This window comes from Mus pahari, chromosome 23 (assembly GCF_900095145.1).
Source record: "Mus pahari chromosome 23, PAHARI_EIJ_v1.1, whole genome shotgun sequence".
NCBI lineage: Eukaryota > Metazoa > Chordata > Mammalia > Rodentia > Muridae > Mus > Mus pahari.
The window spans coordinates 34475470-34497678 of NC_034612.1; the positions used below are offsets into that span (position 1 = coordinate 34475470).

Consider the following 22209-nt stretch of genomic DNA (forward strand, 5'->3'; position numbering starts at 1 on the left):
TTCCAGGGGTCGGAGGACTCAGGTTGGAGTTTGGCTCAGAGGTCAACTTGCTCGGGTGACTACAGGCAAATCACCATGTGCTCAGCTGTAGCACCTTCCTTGGTAACAGAGAGGCACGTGCGTCATCTGGATCATCCAAGAGGGTTGTAAAGCTCACAGGGAATGATATGCTCTGTCTTTGCATGTTGGCATGACAATCACTGTGCAAATACAAACTGCTGCAATCAACCAGGAGGCTGGGTGTCAGAGGAGACAAGAACAGATGTCTTCCAAAATGCAGGTTAGAAGGCTGGCATGCTCATGTAACCTCAGCACTCAGAAGACTGAGGCAGGAGGATGGAAGGTTCAAAGCTGGTCTGGACTACATAGCAAAACACTGTCTTTAAGTAAAACACAAATAGGGACAGCAGCCATGATAATAACCCTAAACAAAGCAAAATAAAACCTCCAGGTTTGGTGAATACGTTCTTCTTTCCTAGGTTTTTGGAATTAGTGTGTGCGTGCGTGCACACGTCTGTCTGTGTATGCATGTGTACATGTGTGTGAGCATTTGTACATGGAGGCCAGAGGTGATGTTGGATATTCCTCTGTTAATCTTTAACTTATTTTTTGAAACAGGGTCTCTTACTGAACCTGAAGCTTATTGATTCGGCAGGACTGGTTGGCTAGTAGCCACCACGCCCAGCTTTTTATGTGCGTTCTAAGGATTGAACTCAGATCCTCAGGCTTATGTGGCAAACCCTTTAACCCTTTACCGACTGAGTTATTGCTCCCGCCCCAAACTTCTAAATTCTTGGCATTTCCTTAGTGATAGACACATGTGTTATTCAGAATATTCCTTGAACTAAGTTAGCACTTGAATTTACGTTAAAGAGACGACCCGGGTGAGTGCTGGCTGTGACCTATAGGCCAGACCAGTGAGGACTGGAGACTGAGTTCAAGTATGCCATGGCTTGTAGCCTCCCCGCCCCTCCTGCAACGCATGATCCTGGGATCCCCCAACCCCTCCCGGCTCGCCTGCCGCCATGACTGACAAGGAAGCAGCCTTTGACGATGCAGTGGAAGGATGTGTGATCGACGAGGAGTATAAAATATGGACGAAGACCACCCCTTTCCTTTATGATTTGGTGATGGCCCAGGCCCCGTAGTGGCCCAGCTTGACTGCCCAATGGCTTCCAGATGTGACCAGGCCGGAAGGGAAAGACTTCAGCACTCAACGGCTTGCCCTGGGAACACACCCATCGGATGAACAAAACCACCTGGTGACAGTCAGCGTCCAGCCCCCCTCATGATGGTGCTCAGCCAGATGCATCCCATTACAACAATGAGAAAGGAGAATTTGGAGGCTTTGGTTCTGTCAGTGGGAAAAACTGAGACAGAACTCGAGATCAACCACAAAGGAGCTTGCAACAAAGGCTCCATCCAGTGATGTTCTTGTTTCTGACTACACAAAACGCCCTTCTAAACCGGACCCTTCTGGAGAACGCAACCCAGATTTGCGTCTCTGCGGACATAAGATGGAAGGTTATGGGCTTTCTTGGAATCCAAATCTCAGCGGGCACTTAACTTAGAGCGTCAGATGACCATGCCATCTGCCTGTGGGACATTGGTGCAGTTCCAAAAGAAGGAAATGAGGTGGATGCAAAGGCCATCTTTACAGGGCATGCAGCAGTAGTAGAGGATGTTTCCTGGCATCCGCTCCCCAAATCGCTGGGTCAGTTGCTGATGATCAGAAACTCATGATTTGTGATACTCATTCACAAGTATTCCAACAATACGTCCAAGCCAAGCCACTCGGTTGGTGCTCGCACAGCTGAAGTGACTTGCTTATCTCTCAATCCTTATAGTGAGTTCATTCAGCTGACAAGACTGCTGCCTCAGGGGGTCTGAGAAATCTGAAACTCAAGTTGTATTCCTTTGAATCAGATGGAATATCCCAAGTTCAATGGTCACCTCCCAATGAGACGGTCTTAGCTTCCGGTGGTACTGATGGTAGGCTGCATGTCTGGGATCTAGGTAAAACTGGAGAGGAGCAGCCCCCAGAAGATGCAGAGGATGTCCCACCAGAGCTGTTGTTTACTCATGGTGGTCACACTGCCAAGATATCTGACTTCTGGAATCCCAGTGAACCTTGGGTGATCTGTTCTGTATTAGAAGACAATATCACACAAGTGTGGCAGGCGGCAGAGAACATTTATAACGATGAAGACCCTGAAGGAAGTGTGGCTCCAGAAGGACAAGGATCCTAGACATGTCTGCACTTGTGATTTTTAGACTCTCCTTGATTTCCTCGGAACCCTGAGATGGAGCCAACATTGGTTTGAGACACAGACTTTGTTCAGCTACCCAGCTACAATAGGTGCCACCAACAATGCTATTAGCCCAAACCATGGGTGTTCCCCACCCTCCACCCCACCCCTCCCCACCCCTTCCTTTCCTTCCTTCCTTCCTTCCTTCCTTCCTTCCTTCCTTCCTTCCTTCCTTCCTTCCTTCCTTCCTTTGTTTCTCTTTCTTCTTTCTTTCTTTCTTTCTTTCTTTCTTTCTTTCTTTCTTTCTTCTTGCTTTCTTTCTCTTTGTTTCTTTGTTTTCTTCTTCTTCTCTCTCTCTCTTTTTTTTAAATTTGGAACCACCACGTTTTAAAGATGTATGTTTTTACCTGGCAGTTGCACCACTGGTGAACTGTCAAGTTGAGAAAGGGTGAATTGCAAGTTTGTATTTGTTATTTTTTAAGATTAAATTAATCCTTGGTAAAAGTGGCTTTTTTTCGGGGTTAGCCTTTGACCACTATCGTTTGATGTCCTCTCCATTTTGGTTAACCTGTCTCACCATTAGGCCTGTCACTCTCCATGACTGTGTAAGTGCTTATAATGGAATAAAGTGACTTTCTATAAAAAAAAAAAAAAACAAAAAAAAACTATATGTATAATGAGTCTATAATTGTGCCTATGAGGAAATCATAATAAAAACTTGGAACAGCTATTAGTTTTGTAGAGCCTTCTGGTGGGTGGACACGTAGGCGTGCCAGATTCCGTGGGCAAGACACGGGGATTCTGTACGTGACACTTTCCCAGTGGGGTTTTTTGCTAGTCCAGTCCTGATTCCTGTCCTTTATAATAAGCCAGTGGTCAGGGACCTGTGCGGATGGCTCAGTCAGCACAATGCTTGCCGTGAAAGCCTGAAGGCCCAGCTTTGATCTCCCAGAACCCACATAAGAAATTCTTGATGTGCCAAGCGCTGAGGATGAAAGATAGGTAAGTGGTCAGCTTAAATACGACATCTGCTTCAGCCTCCTCCTCCTCCTCCTCCTCCCAAGGCTTGGGGGACATTTCAGAAGAGGATTCAGAAAGGACATAAGAGGCAGAGGACAGGGAAGACTGCTGTGGAATGCCACCTTCTGGACACACCATGCCGTTGTACTCTCGAACTTCCAGAAGCTTCCGTGACTGTCACAAGATCTAGGTAGGATTGAGCCAGCAGGATCCGTCAACGTTCCAGCAGTCAGGACTAACTGGAATTGGAATCCGTGAGTTACAAAGAAGAAAGAGAGAAAGGGGTCGGGGTGGGGACAGTGTGGGAGGAGGACATGTAAGGGGATGTTTGAGGGGTGAAAGGAGAGAGTTGACGGTGGTTATGGTTAAAATGCACTGTCTATATGTGTGGATTGTCGTCAACAAATAAAAGATATTTAAAAAGATAAAACAACAAAAATCAGGTTGCTCTGATGTGAGTCTGTAATCTAGAGCTGGGGAGGAAGAGACTGGCGATCTCTGGGGCTTCTAGGCCAGGTTAGCCCAATCAGGAAGCTCTGGGTTCACTGAGAAATGCTCTCAATAAATTAGGATTTATTTATAGAAAAATATAAATAGCAGGTTCTCCTCTTAGGATTATGGCATTTCCAGCCACCGGCTTTTGACTAAGATTAAGGTACCAGTCATGAATTCCATCCTGTTGAGTAGTCCTCAGATTTAATCAGACAGTAGTTATTTACCCACAGCGAGAAAGTCAAACATGTTGCTATTGATGAACATGAACACGGCTGAGGCAGACACCCACTGTTGACTTCCTGTCTCCACATATATGCAGACACGTATGCACTTGCACCAGCACGCGTGCACACACACACACACACACACACACACACACACACGTGCACACGCGCGTGCGCGCACGCACACTCCCATTTTAAGTATAGAGCCTATCAGAGTTCTTTCTATCAGTCATTCTGGAAAACAACTGAACCAAATCTGTGACTGAAGTTCGCCGGCCAGAAGAGCAGGTTTACCTCAGGGATACATGACCTTGAAGTCCAGCTTCTGATGTTAGTCTAACCCAACCTTATGTCTTAAACGCATGGAGCCTGGTGCTAGCTGATTGGTCAGCATCAGGACGGCTTCGCAGTACCTGTGGAGCCTCAAGAACATCACATCTTGATTTTATTCCCCAACCCAGAAACATCTCCTGAGGGTTTCACTTGGGTCATGACATCCCTGGCGCCAGGTACCACACGTTGCTGAATGCCGTGCTACTGGAGGGATCCACACACTTAGAATATCAGCCGACCCAGGGGACAGGATCGGTATCGTGAAGAACACACTGAGGTCGGAATTGCTATTTTGGGAGGAGAGACAGATCGGAAGGACCAGATTTTCACACAACGTCATCGAACCAAGGAACTTTAAACGCTCTGTGAATTCAAAGGCTTGAGAGTAAAATTTGGCAGTATCTTGAGAGGTGTCCTGTTTCCGAAGAGCTCAGTCATTTGTGGGTGGAGAAAGGGTACAGGTGGCTGACATGACTTCCTGGTCATTAAGACCTCCTTGGACTGGGCCACCTGTAGGGGTTCAGATAAGAGGGATTTTGGAAATCAGGGCCTCTGCCTCTTTACTGAGAGGCCTCCTTTCCCAAAAGAGCTAGACTTATTTAAATAAAACTACATTTATTTATTTATTTATTTATTTATCTTTATGTGGGAGTTGTAAGCACACACATATGTGTCATGGCATGTTGCCGGGGTCAGAGGACAACCTTTAGGAGTTGGTTCTCTTCTTCCACTATGTGGCTCCCGGGACCCAAGTCAAGTGTTAAACAGATCTGGTGGCAGGCATCTTTACCCATTGGGTCATCTCTCTGGTCTTTAAGGAACTAGATTTTATTTGTTGAAGAACATCTCACAAAGAAGAAAACAGGCCTGAGGAGATAGTGAAGTTGTAAAGTGCTGTTTTGCAAACATGAAGGCACGAATTTGATCCTTGGAACCTGTGTTAAAAAAAAAAAAAAAGCTGGATGTGGTGGTGTGTGCTTGGAACCCCAGACTTTGCTGGGTGGAGAAAGAAGGATCCTGGGGCTCATTGGCCAGTCAGCCTAGCCTAATTGCTAAGTGGACAGGGCCTGAAGAATGACAGAAGAAGCTGGCATCTGGCCTCAACGAGCATGTGCACATGCACACGCGCACGCATGCCAGGGATACACAGAAAAACCCTGTAGTACCTGTATTTCCTTCTGAAGCACCAGTTGAGTGTTATGGACCCCCAAACTCCGACTGGCAGAGACGGGGAGAAACGACACAATCGCCAAGGAAGGTTCCAAACAGATTTCTTCTTTATCTCTCCGAACAGCTTTTTCCTCTCCCTCTCACAAACAGCTTTCTCTAACCCTCTCCCGGCTCCAACTAACTCCAACTGAACTCTTCTCCAACTGTTCTCCAACTGAACTGTTTACAGCTTTTCCCACAGCATTCTCCTCCCTCCTGCCCGGGGTGCATCCTGTTTTCAGTCCTCTGACCTAATCCCTCCCTTCTCCTGGATCCGGTCAGAGTTCAGCCAGGGCGCACGGTGATAGTCCAGTAACTCAGCAGGCAGGCAGTACAGGATCAGCAGGCTCAGATTCTTGCAGCCAGGGAACATGGGGCTTGGCACCCCTCGCTCCCCACATAGAGTTCAGGCTCAGGCTCTTGGCAAACAGGGATCACGGGGCTCGGCACACCGCTCCCCACAGTTGAGGACAGAAAAGAGACCCCTGTGAAGCGCCATCCTAGGTATTCATGTGAACCAGCTCAGCCAATGAGACATGTAGAGCTGCGGTCAAGGGGTGGGGTGTGGGAGTAGGGTGGGCTGGTGGTGGTGACCCAGCTGTACATCCTCAAACACAAGTTCGTGAACTCTCCAACACCTTTCCATCCGTTCTCGGATCACATGATTCTCAGGTCACTTGCTTGCTGGGGACTCAAAAGCTACCTGACACTTGAGGCAGTGGAGAGTGGCCAGCTGCAGAGTGGCCAGGACTGGGATGCAGAGCGGGGGGGGGGGCATAGAGCCGGCCCCACTGTGGTAAGCGAGTAGGAACTGAAAAATCCGAACCCAGCTGAACATGTGAGGAGGAAGATGGGAAGCCCTTCCTTCAGCGGCATCACCTCACGGACAGCCCGTGAGCAAATGGTGCCTTTGAACTAGGAGAGAAGATATAAAAGACCATCGGCTGGGTTGGACACTCTGGGGGCTTTCTCAGCTCACTCTTGGGGGCACATCTTGCCTTTCTTAATAAATGGTTTCTTTTTCTAATCCATTTCTAATGTAAAGGATTGACATGTCTTCTATGGCCTGGCAGCTGCCAGGAGTTTCACTATTGTCTTAAATGCTAATAAAATTATCCTTTTGAATCTATTTCTTTTTCTTTTTCTTTTTCTTTTTTTAATTAGTGAGACTAAGAAGCCCAAAAGGGAGCCCCATTTTCCCCACTAACAGCATCAGGAAAGAAGATCTGAGGCTGTCCGGGTGTAGAAACAAACAAACAAACAAACAAACACAAGGTGGGGGCTTGGGAGATGGTTCAGTGGGCAAAGTGCTTCCTGGAGGCACACACAGCAGTGCATGTCTATATCCCCAGCACTGGGGCGGACATGGTGGATCTTGGAAGATTCTGGGTTTAGGTCTCCCTAGGTGAGGAGCTGTTGACAGTCGACAGCTGCTGGGCAAGGAGCAGAGGAGGTCAGTTTTCTTTAAAGGTGTGGGCCCTGGCAGGTTGACGCTGACGTAGTAGCTGACCCCACTCCATATGTATGTGGGCAGCAGTAACTGGACTCAATGGGTCATTAAAAAAAAAAAAAGGCAAAGTTGGGAGAGGGGAGAGAGCAGATCTGGGGAGATAAACGGAGGAATAGGAAAAGTAAAAATACATTGTGTAGCCGCCGGGCATGGTCGCGCACGCCTTTAATCCCAGCACTCAGGAGGCAGAGGCAGGCGGATTTCTGAGTTCGAGGCCAGCCTGGTCTACAAAGTGAGTTCCAGGACAGCCAGGGCTACATAGAGAAACCCTGTCTCAAAAAAAATCAAAAAATCAAAAATAAAAATAAAAAAATAAAAAATAAAAAAATTGTGTGCATCATGAAATGCTCTTAGAATTAATAAACTATATTTTTAAAAATAAGAAAGAGGGAAATAGAGGAAGACACCAGAGGTTGACCTCTGTCCTTCACATGTGTGCTTGCACGTGTGTGCATGCATGTGGACACACACACATACACGCACACGTGCTCACACCTGTACACACAGAGGTAGGCTGGGCTTTAGCCTACGGAGGGCAGTGTGTGCGTGTGTGCGTGTGTGCGTGTGTGCGTGTGTGTGTGTGTGCGTGTGTGCGTGTGTGCGTGTGTGTGTGTGTGTGTGTGCGTGTGTGTGTGTGTGTGTGTGTGTTCATTTTCCTCCCAGGTTTAGAGAAGGGCTTGCCCACCCGCGGAGGACTCTGGAGCTAATAAGAGGGCGATAAACTGAGAGCTGCAGATTTTCAACCAAGGGCTAAGTAAGGGAAAACAGAAGACTGAAAGGACAAACTCCCAGGGAGCTCCCAAAAGCTTGCCCTAGGCGCAGCTGACCAGTAAGAGCTCAGCCCAGGTTCTGGAAACTTCTTCTGCAGGCAGGCATAAATAATGAAACCACTGTAGCTACTTATAGAATCACACTTTCACAGGGCGCTTGCGGATTCTCTTTGATCGCTCCTTTGTACCTGTGGAGGGCCTGCCTCTGGCTTTCCCACCCGCAGAGAGGCTGTGCTGCCCAGAGGGCTGTTTTAAGGTGTGGCTGAGGGCAGCAGCTTGGGTCGCAGAGGTAGCCAGTTCTCCAGGCTTCTGCTTGATCCCTGGGTCCTCCCACCGGGCAGAGATCACCAGGTGTCACTCCTAAGCCAAGGACTAAGGTAGACTCCCCCAGGAGTGCTGCTTAGGAGTCTATGTATTGGTTCCTTTTTTGTCACTGTGACAAAATATCAGATGGAGCCACTTGAGCGGGGAGGTTTGTGTAGGCTCACAGTTTCAGGGAGAAGACAGCTATCATTCATGGTGACAGCCCATTTGGCTGGGCTGGCCAGCCAATTTGATCAAGGGGTCAGCCTCCATTACATAACTTATGTAAAAGCCGTGTGTGTTTGTTTCTTTTGTTTGTTTGTTTGGTTTGGTTTGGTTTTTCGAGACAGGGTTTCTCTGGCTGTCCTGGAACTCACTTTGTAGACCAGACTGGCCTTGAACTCAGAAATCTGCCTGCCTCTGCCTCCCGAGTGCTGGGATTAAAGGTGTGCGCCACCATACCTGGCTTGCCATGTGTGTTTCTTATGCTTTGTGGGCAAGTACTTTACCAACTGAGCCACACCACTAGCCCTCCATATCCTGATTTTTATGTCTCGAGGAGGGTGGGATTTTATGCATTTCATGCTGGCTTTGAACTCATTATGTGTTCAGTGGTGGCCTTGTGAGCCTGGTACTCCTGAATACTGGGATTATAGGTGTGCACCAACCACCACACTCGGTTTTATGCAGTGCTGGAAATAGAATCCCGGGCTTTATGCATAATGGAAAACATTCTACCGGCTCAGCTATATGCCAAGTCCCGACTTTTCCTCTCCTTATAAGGAATTATGCTGGAATTTCTACCACACACCCCTGGGCGCAACATTGGACACATGTATCTTGGACCCAATTCTCATCTTGGCCCTCCTGAGTCACTCACTGTTCATAGGATTTTCTTGTTGTAGGTCTGCTCTCCCTGAGAAGTGATCCTCTGAAAACTCCACGGTACCGAATGTGCAGTGAGACCAGCCTGTCACAATGGGTGGGGAACCATCTGGCGGTTCTGGAATCAACAGCACACACTTCCGCTAACACCAGGGTGCTTTAGTTTCTTTTCTGTTGCTGTCATAAAATGGACCCAAATCAACTTGAGGAGGAAAGGGTTTATTTGGTTTTTACTTCTAGGTCTGAGTCAGGGAAGTCTGGCAGAAACTTGAGGGAGAAACCATGGAAGGATGCTGCTTGCTGGTTAGCTAGGTATCTTGTATAGTTCAGGACCACCTGCCTAGGGAATGATACCACCCACAGTGTGCCCTAGGGAATGATGCCACCCACAGTGTGCCCTCCTACAACAACTAAGACTTAAGACAGTCCCCCAAAGACAGGCCACAAGCCAATTTGATCTAGGCAATTTCTCCATTGAGGCTTTCCTATCAGAAGACTTTAGGATGTGTCAGGTTGACAGTTAAAGCTAACTAGGTCACCAGGATTTGTGACTTTCCCTAAATGCTTTGGATGGTTTCTGGTAGAGCCGAGGCTGAGACAGGATGAGAAGTTACTTGGCTACTCTGGGGTGAAGGCTGCAGGGATCTCCCTGCCAAGTTAGGGTGAGGAAGCCATTCTTGTTTCTCAAAGGATCTTCAACTTGCTTGGTGACAGAATGGAGCCCTGGAGTTCTGCATTCTTAATGTTCCTACTATTACTGAGATGGGCTTATCTCCTCCCCAAAGTGCCCAGGAAGGCCACCCTGGTGCACACTGCACTTTGTGCTTTGCTTCAAGGACAAAGCTGGAATAAAGCCCTGGCACAGCCCTTCCTGGGCACTTTGCACATTCAAAAGCTGTTTTTAAAAGTAGCAGCATACTTCATTCTCTTTAATGCACTTCCAGGCAGCACAGATGTGCATCAATGAACGAATGTTCCCTGAACCAAAGTGCTTCTCTGGGCCTCCTGATCCTCTCCCCCGGCGCCCACTCCCAGGCCAGGAGCAGTCTATGAATCATGCATTAGTTCCCGTGATTGCTGCTCATAGAGATGGTTGGTGGCATTTGCAAAGGGAGGGAGAGGAGTTGTATAGTACGGGGAGTTGAAAGGTCTGGATCTCTTTAAGTGAGAGGTGTCAGGGGTCAAGCGACAGGAGCTTAGGTGGGCAGGATGGCTCAGGGGATTAAGGTGCAAACTTGACAGCCTGAGTTCAGTCTCCAGATATAGATGTCCTGGTGTGCATATGTAATCCCATGAGAGGATGCTGAGACAGGGAATCAGACAGCATGGCAGGAACAACAAAGAGGGACCCTGCCTCAACCAGGTTGAAGGAGGAAAAAACAACTTCTGGAAGTCTGGGGCTGGAGAGGGGCCTCCGTCGGTAAGAGCGCGTACTGTCTTCACAGAGGACACAGGTTGGGTTCCCAGCATCCACTTCAGGTGGCTCACAACCATCTGAAACTCCAGGTCTAGGGAGCCTGACATCTTCTTATGGTCTTCCAAGGTACCTGCAGGCATATACATGGACCTGCACATATACACACACTTGCATCTTCAAAATAAATCCCTGAGAATGAGGAAAAGTTATCCCCTGACCTTCATGTGTGCTACAACCTGCAAGTACCCACATTCATGTATCACACACACGCACACACACGCGCACACACACACACACACACACACACACACACACACACACACACATACTTAGAGGTGAAGTTTACAGCATCCAGAGAAGTAGCACCAGTTCCCATGGCAACAGGGCCCTGGCCTTCCTGTACATGTCCACAGATACACCAGGTTTTATACTAAATGGAAAAGAGGGTGGTCCCACACTGAGCCTCATTTACACAGGAGAGAGCCAAGAAGAGAACCAATGGACACAACATAGACAAGACGAGAGAGAAACACTCCAGAGAAGGCAGTCACACTCAGCTAAATTAAAAAGGATGTCAATGTGGTTGTATGGAAGCCTACTTATCACATCAGCATCATTGTGCACGGCCCATTAATATATATATAAAGGCGAAAATTAAGCAGTGTGGCCGTCTGTCTCTGAGATGTGTCAGTCAGACCGACAGATGACTGAGGAAAGACATTTGATATTTTTGTCATTTGCAAAAATACAGTATTTTGATCTTGAGGGGGAGGTACAGATATTCACGATTCAACTTTTAATGTGATTTTCAAAGTTTTGAGGGTTCTCTCTCTCTCGCTCTCTCTTTTTCTTTTTCAAGTTAAAAATGTCCCTGGGAAGACATGGGTTATTAAAAGATGAAAGTCTCTTTCTTTAGTGAAAGGACGGGAAGACATGACAATATCAGTCAAGCAGGCGTCCTCAGCAGCAGCGGTCTGTTTGGGGAGAGCCTGGTGACATAAAGGGTCTTCAGATCCCACAGATACACGTCACCACTCCTCTTTCCTTGCACACCAGACTCTGGCTTTAAACTCTCTATGTAGCTGAGGATTAAGGGTGTGCATCTCCACACCTGGCTTTATGGGGGGTTGGGGGTTGAACCCGGGACCTCATGCATGTTAGGTAAATGTTCTAATAACTGAGCTACGTTTCCAGTATCTTCTTTCTCTCTTCTAAAACATTGCACATTTATATGTGTATGTGTGTGTATGTATGTATGCATGACATTTATATGTGTATGTGTGTNGTATGTATGTATGCATGACATTTATATGTGTATGTGTGTGTATGTATGTATGCATGACATTTATATGTGTATGTGTGTGTATGTATGTATGCATGTATGTATGTATGTGTGTGTGTGTGAGAGAGAGGGAGCTCATGAATTCATAGGCCACGGGATGTGCAAATCAGAGGACCACTTGTGGGAGTAGTTCCCTACCCCTATCACGTGAGTCCCAGGAATTGAACTCAGGTCTTTAGATTTGGTCTCAAGAACCCTTACCCACTGTGTTTATGGTATGAATTGAGAGTGGCTCAGCGGTTAAGAGCACTGACTGCTCTTCCAGAGGTCCTGAGTTCAATTCCCAGCAACCACATGGTAGCTCACAGCCATCTGTAATTGGATCCGATGCCCTCTTCTGGTGTGTCTGAGGACAAAGACAGTATAATCATATGTAAAAATTAATAATTAAAAAAAAAAGAGTGGCTCTCAAAACTCATATATTTGAATACTTGGTCCCCAACATGGATCAAGATGTGAGCTCTCTGTTCCCCCACGGTACCATTATGGACTCGAATCCACTGAAACCGCAGGCCAAATGAAACGTGTTCTTTTATAAATTACCTTGCTCATGGTGTTTCATCACAGCAATAGAAAAGTAACTAAGACTCCCGTTGAGACATCTCGGTGTTCTCCAACACCAGTGTGTGTGTGTGTGTGTGTGTGTGTGTTATAATGCGGAAGACTTACTTCCACATGATTTGAAATTGAAATGTTCCTGCAGGCTCATATGTTTGAACATTTGGTCTCCAGCTGGAGATGCTGACATTGGATGCTGTAGACCCTTTACGATGTATGGTTTAGTGGACGAACAAGAGGCTGTGAGGCAGGCATTGAAGACTGTAGGTTGGCCCTGCTTCTCATCTAGTTTGCTTTGCTTCCGGTCTTCATTGAGACTTAAGCCAATGTTGTGAAAACCTCTTGGTGCTGCTGGTGCAGCTCTGGGCGTGACTGAAATGTCCTTCATAGGTGAATGCGTTTGACACTTGGTTCCTAACTGGTGGGGCTGTTTGAGGAGGTTATGGGACCCTTAGGAGGTTGAGTCTTGCTGAGAAGTTCATAACTAGGTGCAGGCTTTGAAGTTTGATAGGCTGGAGGCACTTTGCTCTCTGAATCCTGAGTGTGGATACAATGTGATCAACCAGTTTCCTGCTTCTTTTGTCCTCCTTCCTCGCCTGCTCCACTTCTTCCCCAGTGTGATGGAATCTATTCCTCTAGAACCATAGGCCAAAATGAAACCTTTCTTTCTTAAGGTTTTTTTTTTCTTCAAAGAATACATTTTTTTTTTTTTTTTTTTTGTTAGTTTGTTTCAAGATGGTCTCTCTCCATAGCCCTGGATATCCTGGAACTCACTTTATAGACCAGGCTGGCCTCAGACTCACAACGATCTGCTTGCCTCTGGCTCCTAAGTGCTAGGATTAAAGGTGTGTGCTACCACACCCGGGTCAATCTTTGTAAAAGTAGAGAGGAGAAAAAGATACATGTGTGTCTGCTTTGGCGGGTACGCAGTGTCCTCAGAGATCAGAGATGAAAAATCTCTCTGGAGCTAAAGCTACAGACAGTTGTGAGCCACTGGAAGTAGGTCCTGGGAATTGAACTTGGGGCCTCTGGAAGAGCAGCAAGTGCTCTTAACTACTGAGTCATCTCTCTGCCCCTGCTTTTAAGTTGTTTCTTTTGTCAGACTGTTTTTATGGAAGCACCACCGTGATAGACTGTAGCCCCTCAAACTGTGAGCCAGAGTGGTTTCGCCTTCCCCCCTAAGCTGTTCTGTTGAGTATTTTTTTCACAGTTTGGGGAAAGCTGCAAATATAACCTACATACCGAAAGCCCGGGCTGTCTTTCTATCCTTCATGTCAAACCTGTTCTAGGGGCCGCATCCCCTTAACACATGGCTTCTATATTGTGTAAGATTTGCTTTATTTTTAATTATTGTCTGTGTGTGGGTGTGAACACATGTGAGGGCAGGTGCCCATGGTGGTCAGAAGAGGGCATCAGATCTCCTCTATCAAGAGATACAAGTGTTTTTGAGCCGCTCGATGTGGATGCTAGGGTCTAAACTCTGGTTCTCTACAAGAGCAACGAGCTAGGGAGACAAAAACAAGAGGACCCCTGGGGATCAACATCAGCAAGTCTAGCCGGATTGGTGAGAAACAGCTCAAAAAGAGACCCTGTCTTTAAAAACAAAGTGATTGGCTCTGAGGAAAAAAAATCAAGGTTGTTCTCTGGTCTTCACATGGCTATGCATGTATGTACATGTGTACCTACCTGTTCACATATGTACACCTTTACACAAAAGCACACACACACACACACACACCTTTTTTTTTTTTTCTTTTTGAAAGAGGAGGAAGCAGAGTTAGTCTGCCAGATGGACTGTTTGACAGAGTGGCCAGCTGATGGTCACTTGACACTCTGGAGAGCCTGCCTGAGAGAGAGAGAGAGAGAGAGAGAGAGAGAGAGAGAGAGAGAGAGAGAACTATCACCTCCCACACCCAATAGCTCCGTCTCTCAGGGTAACTTATTAAATTGGCAGTGTGGCTTCTATTCATCAGTTTCTTTGAACTTGGTTCATGCCAGGTCACCTCTGAGGGAGATGGAGAACCATTTTGCTGTGCCCAGAAAATCAACATCTGGTACAGAGCCACTGCTCAGTAAATAGCACCTGAATGAACAGAAAATTAGATTTCTAAGCCTGTTGGGGGAGGGTCAGACCCAGGCAGGCATGAAATCCAAGAAAATGGTCGCCTTGCTGGAGCCAGGTAGGGGAATGGCTGTTCTGGGCTTTGGTTTATCACAGACAGTGTGGAGTTTGAGTGCAAATATCCCAGAAGCATAGGCAGGTGTCCTCACACACTCCTGCTGAATGCTGTGTAGTACTGCTGCTGAGGCTGTCTGAATATGCCAGGTTAGTCTTTCTCCCCCCCCTCCATCCCTTCTCTATCCCTTGTTCTTGGGTTCCATGTCTTATTCAGAAGGCCACAATAGCTTGCTCTATTCTGCAGCTTTGATGGGTTTTCTTTGTGTGCAATCACATGTGTGTGTGTGTGTGTGTGTGTGTGTGTGTGTGTGTATACATGTGTGTCACAGCATGTGAGTAAGGTCAGAGGACAGTTTTTAGGAGTCGGTTGCTTTCCACTTTGTCAAATCAGGGCCTCTCTTCTTTCTGTGGCTATGCTTTGTACTCAGGACTGGCTGGCCTGTGAGCTTCCAAGTTACTCTCCCATTCGCACATCACAGTTAATTTTGGGAATGCTGGGATTGCAGATGTGTACCACCACATCTGATCTGGCTTCTTATGTGGGTGCCAGGGCTCACACTCACATCACCAGGCTTGTTTGGCAAGTGCTTAACCCACTGAACCATTTCATTCATATATATATATATATATATATATATATATATATATATATATATATATATATATAAAATTTCAAGGTATATATCGCACATTGACCATATCTTCCCTAGGCTCACTGCTGTGTTCTGCCCACTGTCCCTTTTCTCTTTCCATCTCCTCCTGTTGGTCTTTCTCAATCCTGTAGACGATCTCATTTCTGATTTTATTCAATACATACATATATGACATGTGACCATATAAAACTGAAAGCCATTACCAGGGGGGAATAGAGTTGTCTTCCTATTACCAGCTTAATGTGATGGTCTCCGGTTGTATTCATTTCCCCACAAACAACATATTTCCATTTTTCTCACTCATGGCTGAAAACATTCCAATGGGTACACACCAGATTCTCTCTCTCCCTCTGTTGATGGACAGCTAAGTTGGTTATGTGATTTAGCTATTGTGTACAGTGCCACAATAAACACTGATGTGCAAGCACCTCTGTGATGTATTATTATCTTTGGGAAATACCCAGGAATGGCATAGTGGGGTTTGGTTTGTTTCCCTCATGTTTTCAAAACCTATGCTCATCTCTTCCCTCATCATCCTCTTAAAGAAATCTCTCAATCTCTCCGTCCTCTCTCTCTCTCTCTCTCTCTCTCTCTCTCTCTCTCTCTCTATATATATATATATATATATATATATATATATATATATATATATGTTAAAATGTTTAATCTTTTTAAAATAGGAATTTTAAATTTGAATATATATATATATATATATATATATAATCTCTGTGTGCTGACCTGTACATGTATGAATTCAGGTGATCACAGAGTCCAGAAGATGTGTCAGGTCTCCTAAAGCTGGAGTTACAGGGAGTTGTGAGTTGATACACATGGTTGCTGGGATCAAAGCTCAGACCTGCCACAATATGCTCCTGACGGCCGAGCCGTTTCTCCAGCACCATAAACTGATATTTAAAACAAACAGTGAACAATCTCCTTGGAAAAATTCTGAGATCTTGCCTCAATGGAGATTTTTTTTTAAAGTCCCCTGACTGACTTCCGGGCAGAGTTAGGAACTCTGGGAAAGAGTCTGAGGTGGGAAGATCCGCCAGTGAGACAGCGCAGGAGAGAGGTTCACAGCCAACCAGACACAGTGGAAGTGTTGGGGTCTGAAGAAGAGGTAACTAACAAACCACGTGGTGGGACAGAACTAGATAGTCAAGAACTAGATAGGCCAAGCTTTCACACACACGCGCACACACACACATACACGCACGCACACCCACATTCAAATCCCCTTAAACTAGAACCGGGAGACTGAGGTGGGAGTCCTGACCACATCCCCTTGGTGGACCCAGCTCCTCCTGTTTTTGAGACCTGTGATTGTTGATTTTCACTATTGATTTAACTGGCTTCGGCATCACTGTGGAAAAACCATCTTCGGGTGTGTCTATAAAAGCATTCCCAGAACGTTTAACAGAACAGGGACTCCCCACCCTGGACGCGGGTAGCATTGTGTCATAGGGTAGGGTCCTGTAAATAAAAAGGAGAAAGTGGTCTCAGCACCAGCAATGACCTCTCTGGTTCCTGACTGCGCACGCAATGTGACCAGCTGCCTGCTGCCACACCTTCCGCTGTGTCGCAGGCCCTTCCTTCTGGGCATGCGCACACGTGCACTCACATGTAGCGGTCAAAGGACAGCTTGCAGAATCTGCTCTCTCCTTCTGTCTGGTCGATCCTTGGGATTAAACATGGCTCCCTAGGCTCAACAGCAGGCGCTTTACCTGCGGAACCCTCTTGCTGGCCCTGAAATCCTTCAAGTCGATTCTTTTTCAGGTATTTTGTTTCAGCAATAAGGAAGTAACCAATGCAGGGCTCTATCTGTAGTATGGAAGGAAGTGAGAGCTAACGAGGGTGATGGTCACAGCCAGAGCAGGGCTGGAGCTTAAAGGACATGTTTCATCTCTGTGAAGGTTGTCTTTGGAAAGACTCGGAAGTGCACATGAGGGAGTCTAGTCTGGAGTGCCTTTCTGTGTTTAAGAGACTAGAGCGTCCTCGTCCTCTGTGCCCACCTGACTCACCTGAGAGGATAGCACTGGGCTCTCCCTCACGGTCCAGATGGCTGCCCTGGATCCCACCTGGTCCTCCATTCCCATCCCCACTTGTCTGTCTGCCACCCTCTCCGCATAGCCAAGCATCTGCACTGTCATAGCATCCTGGTCTCCCCGGTTCCTCCCTGCCCAGTGGTGCCATCCCACCTGTGGCCTCACTTCTGCCCCAGTCCCTGTTCAGCAGACCCAGGCCCTGCTCCGTGCCAGTCTCCTCCCGTGTACCCCTCTTGCAACCCTGGGCCCAGCCCTGCAAGAGACCCTGCCCACTGCCCTGCCTCTTACTCTTTCTACTAGGGTCGTGGTCTTTATGTATCCTACCTCCTAGGTCCTTAGAGTCAGCTTCTATTTTGCCTTTTTCAAAGACAATTTTTAAAATTTTAAGTAAGTAAGTATATAAATAAATAAATTTGGTGGGTTTCTTTTGTTTTTGTGTTTTTGTTTTTGTTTTTGTTTTGAGACAGGGTTTCCCTGTGTAACAACCCTGACTGTCCTGGAACTGGCTTTGTAGACCAGACTGGCCTTGAACTTACAGGGATCTGCCTGCCTCTGCTCCCCAAGTGCTGAGATTAAAGGTGTGTACTACCATGCCTGGCCTTATTTTATTATTAATTAATTAATTGATTAATTAATTTCTTTAACTTATTAACCTTTTATAATATCTGTCTATCTGTCTACCTGTCTGTCTGTCTGTTATATGTGTGCCATGGTATGTGTGTGGAGAGGTCATAGGACAACTTGCAGGAGTCATTTCTCTCCTTCTACCATGTTGGTTCAAGGGATCAAACTTGGGTCATCAGGTACGGCAGATAGCAAGCACCTTCACCGACTGCTGAGCCGCCTCACCCACCCTCTGTCTTTGTCCTTAGTTTAGATTGTCATCTTTCTTCTCCTTCTCCTCTTGTTTACAAAATTAACGTGCTTACATTCTTTTTGAGAACTTGGGAAGGATTTGGAGATGTCTCTTTCAGGAGCAGGGAAGACGGCTTCCAGGAGGCTTTTGCCTACTGATTTCATAAATGCTCTTGGCAAGGCTACAGAGCCGAGGCTTTCCCTGAAAGAGTCATTCTTCGGGGACCTTGGTTGACAAACACTCACTGTGTATCGGCAAGCCTCAGGGTCTGCGGACTGGAGGGAGCAAAGGGTGGAGCTCACAGGCACGGAGGAAAGAGAGTAACGGTAAATCACCTGGGGGGGGGTGATTTACAGAGAGTCTCCACCGCCTACTTGATTCTTTAGGAATGAAAACAGAAAATGTCTAGCAGTTTCTCTCCTTCTCTGTCTTAAAGACTACGAAACTAAGGACCAGAGAGGTTAACGAGGACCCTATCTGCTAGAACAAGGAGACCTTGGTACTCCTCTAGGAATTGGGATTGTGGTCCAGAGCTGTAGGAAGGACAAGGAATTGGTCATCCCCCTAGAACCCTCTAGAACTATAACAAAACACCTGAGACAATTTATAAAGAAAAAAAAAAAAACCAGCTTAATGCTTTCAGGGGTGGTAAGGGCAGAGACAGGACGTCGTGTAGCGCAGGTTGGCCTTGGACTCTCTATGTAGCCAAGGGTAATTTTGAACTTTGATCCTCCTGTCTCCACTGCCTAATTGCTGGGATTACAAATAAACACACATGAGTTTAGTGAGGTGCCGGGGTCCTCCACCAACGGAGCTATGCTCCCAGCCTCTGGTTGATGGTTTTTGAGGTTCTATAATTGGCTTTATTAGATTTGGGTTCCAGTACAAATCAAATGGCCTTGTTGTTTTGGGTAACAGATGAGGCGACACACGGAGATGGTGGGATCTGGTGGTCCCAAGCTGCTCACCTCGTGAGCCGTGAAGCAGAGAAGACGCACAAAAGTACGAGGACTCCGGGATCCCACAATCCCCCGATGACCCGAGCAAGTGCCATCTCCGGGACACACACATGGTAGAGGCAAAGACTGGATTCCTACAAGTTGGCCTTTGACCTCCCAGGTATAATGTGGTGCAGGTAATCACAAGTAATCACATACAGAGAGAGAGAAATGTAAAACTGTAAAAAAAAAAAAAAGATCAAGGTCATCCTTAGCGAGTTGGAGGCCAGCCTGGGCTACATGAGACCCTGTCAAATAAACATGTTAGCTATAAAAAAGATGATCAGTGAATCAGGTCAGGGAGCACCTGCCTCCTGGAAACGGAGCAGGATGATGGGCGCTGCTCTCATCTTGGGCTGACGTGCTTTATGCCCGATCACTCTTTCGACAACAGACGGTCCATAAAAACGGCTCAGTTACAGTTTCTTGGAAATAATAAAATAACTTGGAGGGACTCATATGCCAAGAACTCTGAAGATGGATGCCTGGCTATAAAGGCGGACTCACTTCATATTTCATAAGGCTGCGTGCGGTGGCTCGGCTGCCTGGCAGGTGAGCCGGGAAGAGTAGATTATCATTTGAAGGTTTACAGAGCATCTAGAAGCACCCGGTTTATTGGACAGACGGAGTTTGGATTTGAATGGAAGGGCTCAGGCTCTCCCTTGAAGGGGCCCTTTGGGATGTGATAGTGTTAGGGTGGATTGACTTTAACATGGCAAGCGTCTGCCCCTGAGATATGGGGGCGGCATTTACGTTTGGTCTCTATAATCAATCTCGTGTGTTGGGCTACTGTCCTAAGGACCTCAGACACTATCATCTTCGTACTTCAAACGGGGAAAATGAGGTTTCAGAGACACTGTAGCTTGTTCAATGGCAAAAATAAAGAGAACAAAAAGGTTCTGGGGGTTAGGTTGAGGACAAAGAGAGGGTTGGGAAACCCTGCAATGAAGACCGGGTGCTCTTCAGATACATCGGGCCGCCGGAAGAGACCGTGCTTACTGCATTAGACTGAGTCCTACCTCCTTCTCCTCCTCCTCCCTCCAGCTACAAATGGGGTGGGGACTCTGGAGGAAGACCAAGTTATTTACAGACCTTATTTATGGAGGAATAAAATTACACTCCACACACCTATGTGCATGCAGTGTGGATGGATTCATACGATCTGGCTGCAAAGTGAGTGTGTGTATTCTTCTCTTTGGAATCCAGAGAAAGGAACTGGAAAGCACTGGGGGTGGGGGGGAGGGTGTGAGTGGGAGAAGGTTTGGCCAGAATGCGAGAATCCTGTGTTCCGTAGAGGAGGAGGGGGAGGAGGAAGAGGAGGGGAGAGGGAGGAGGAGGAAGAGGGGGAGGAGGGGAAACGCTGCCAGGCCTGGTGGTGAAGGCCTGTAATCATAGTTCTTCGGTAGACTAAGGTGGGGGATTTGCAAGTCAGAGGCTGCCTGGGCTGCAGGCTGACATCAGGGCCAGCCTGGGCAACTTAGTAAGACCCTGTGTCAGACAAGAGATAAAAGAGGGCTGGGGGTGGTCTGGAGGCAAAGCGCTTACCTGGCATTCATAAAGTTCTAGGTTCAATCCCTGGTGAGCCCTGGGAGGGTGTGTGTGTGTGAAGATGGAGGGAGGAAGGGAGGGAGAGAGGTGAGAGGGGTGGGAGAGGAGGGAGGAACGGAGGAGAAGAAAGAAAAGATGAAGAAGGAAAAGATGGAGCCTGGTGGGGTGGCTCAGTGGGTAAAGGCACTCAGTACTCAAGCCTGGCATCTAAGTTGTCCTCTGACTTCTTAGAGGCTAGCTTTGTGGTGTGCACATGTACACGTGCGTGCGCACACACACACACACACACACATGCACACACGTGCAAACACATACACATGCACATACATGCACGTGCACACACACGCATGTGCACACGCACACACATGCATGCACGTGCACACACACGCACATACATACACACACACATGCATGCGCGTGCGCACACACACACACAGGGATGGGGGTAGAGGAAGGATTTTAGGCCAGCCAGGGCTACATAATGAGACCTTGGCTAGAAAGGAAGGAAGGAAGGAAGGAAGGAAGGAAGGAAGGAAGGAAGGAAGGGAGGGAGGGAGGGAGGGAGGGAGGGAGGGAGGAAAAAGTAGTGATTAAAACACAAAAAGAAAAGAGAACGAAATTGAAATGTAAAGATGCTTCTAGATTTGCAAACTGTTAGCACAGCAGTTCCCTGGACAGAAGCGAGAACCAAATGGTTGTTGCCAGGTGACATCTCTTAACCTGACCCTGTCCCTTCTCTCCCCTTCCCTCCCCTTCCTTCCTCTCCCCTTCCCTCTCCTCTCCCTTCATTTCTTTCTCTTTTTTTTCTTTCTTTGAAGTGAGTTTTACTACGTACCCCTGACTTCCCTGGTACTCATTATGTCACCCAAGCTGACTTTGAACTCACAATGATCCTCCTGTCTCAGCCTCCCAAGTCTTCACTAGTGTCTGCTGAGATCATTCGAGCAGACGGTACTGATGAAGGTTGGGGGTCTTAGGCAGGGTATCTCAGAGCACAGTGTAGGCACATCCCACGGGAGAGGGCTGGGCACCCTGGCAGTGGGGGCTGCAGGAGGAGCGGAGGCTCACACAGGCTCTGAGGAGCCCTTTGCCTGAGCTCAGGATGGTGGGTCCCCACCATCCCATCACCATGGCCTTAAGAGTCAGTGGCTAGCCAGGGTCACTTTCAACCCAGAGATGCTAGGTTGGCAGCCTTCTGAGACACTGGAAACTTGCAGGGCTGGTGTTCCTGAATTTTCTCCACTGCGGGAAGAACAGGCAGTTTTATTTAACATTCATTTGTCTTCACTGTGAGCTAACTGATGGGTGATACACGGGCCTCTAGATTGATTTTGAAGGGCTCTTCTCTGAGAACTCCAATAAAGTCCTAAACGGATCATGCCTGTTTGGGGAAAGATAATTCCGGAAGGGGACCTGGAGTTTGTCAGGAGAAATTCCAGCTGGGTGAGCATGTAAAGACGGGATAAAAATCAGCGTTTGGAGACAATGAATTAAATGGCTGGCTGTGCCACCGGTAGTAATGACGGATAGTGAGAGCCGGGCAAGCCTCCGTAACTCACGGAGAATTTATGGCCTTGTAGTACCCGAGGAGAGCATCTCAGACGTGGGCTCGGGC

At 47.3% G+C, this 22209-nt stretch overlaps 1 pseudogene; it reads left to right on the forward strand.

The window, feature by feature from the left end:
• Nucleotides 1-1025: 1025 nt before the first annotated feature.
• Nucleotides 1026-2249, forward strand: LOC110313084 (annotated as a pseudogene).
• Nucleotides 2250-22209: the final 19960 nt, after the last annotated feature.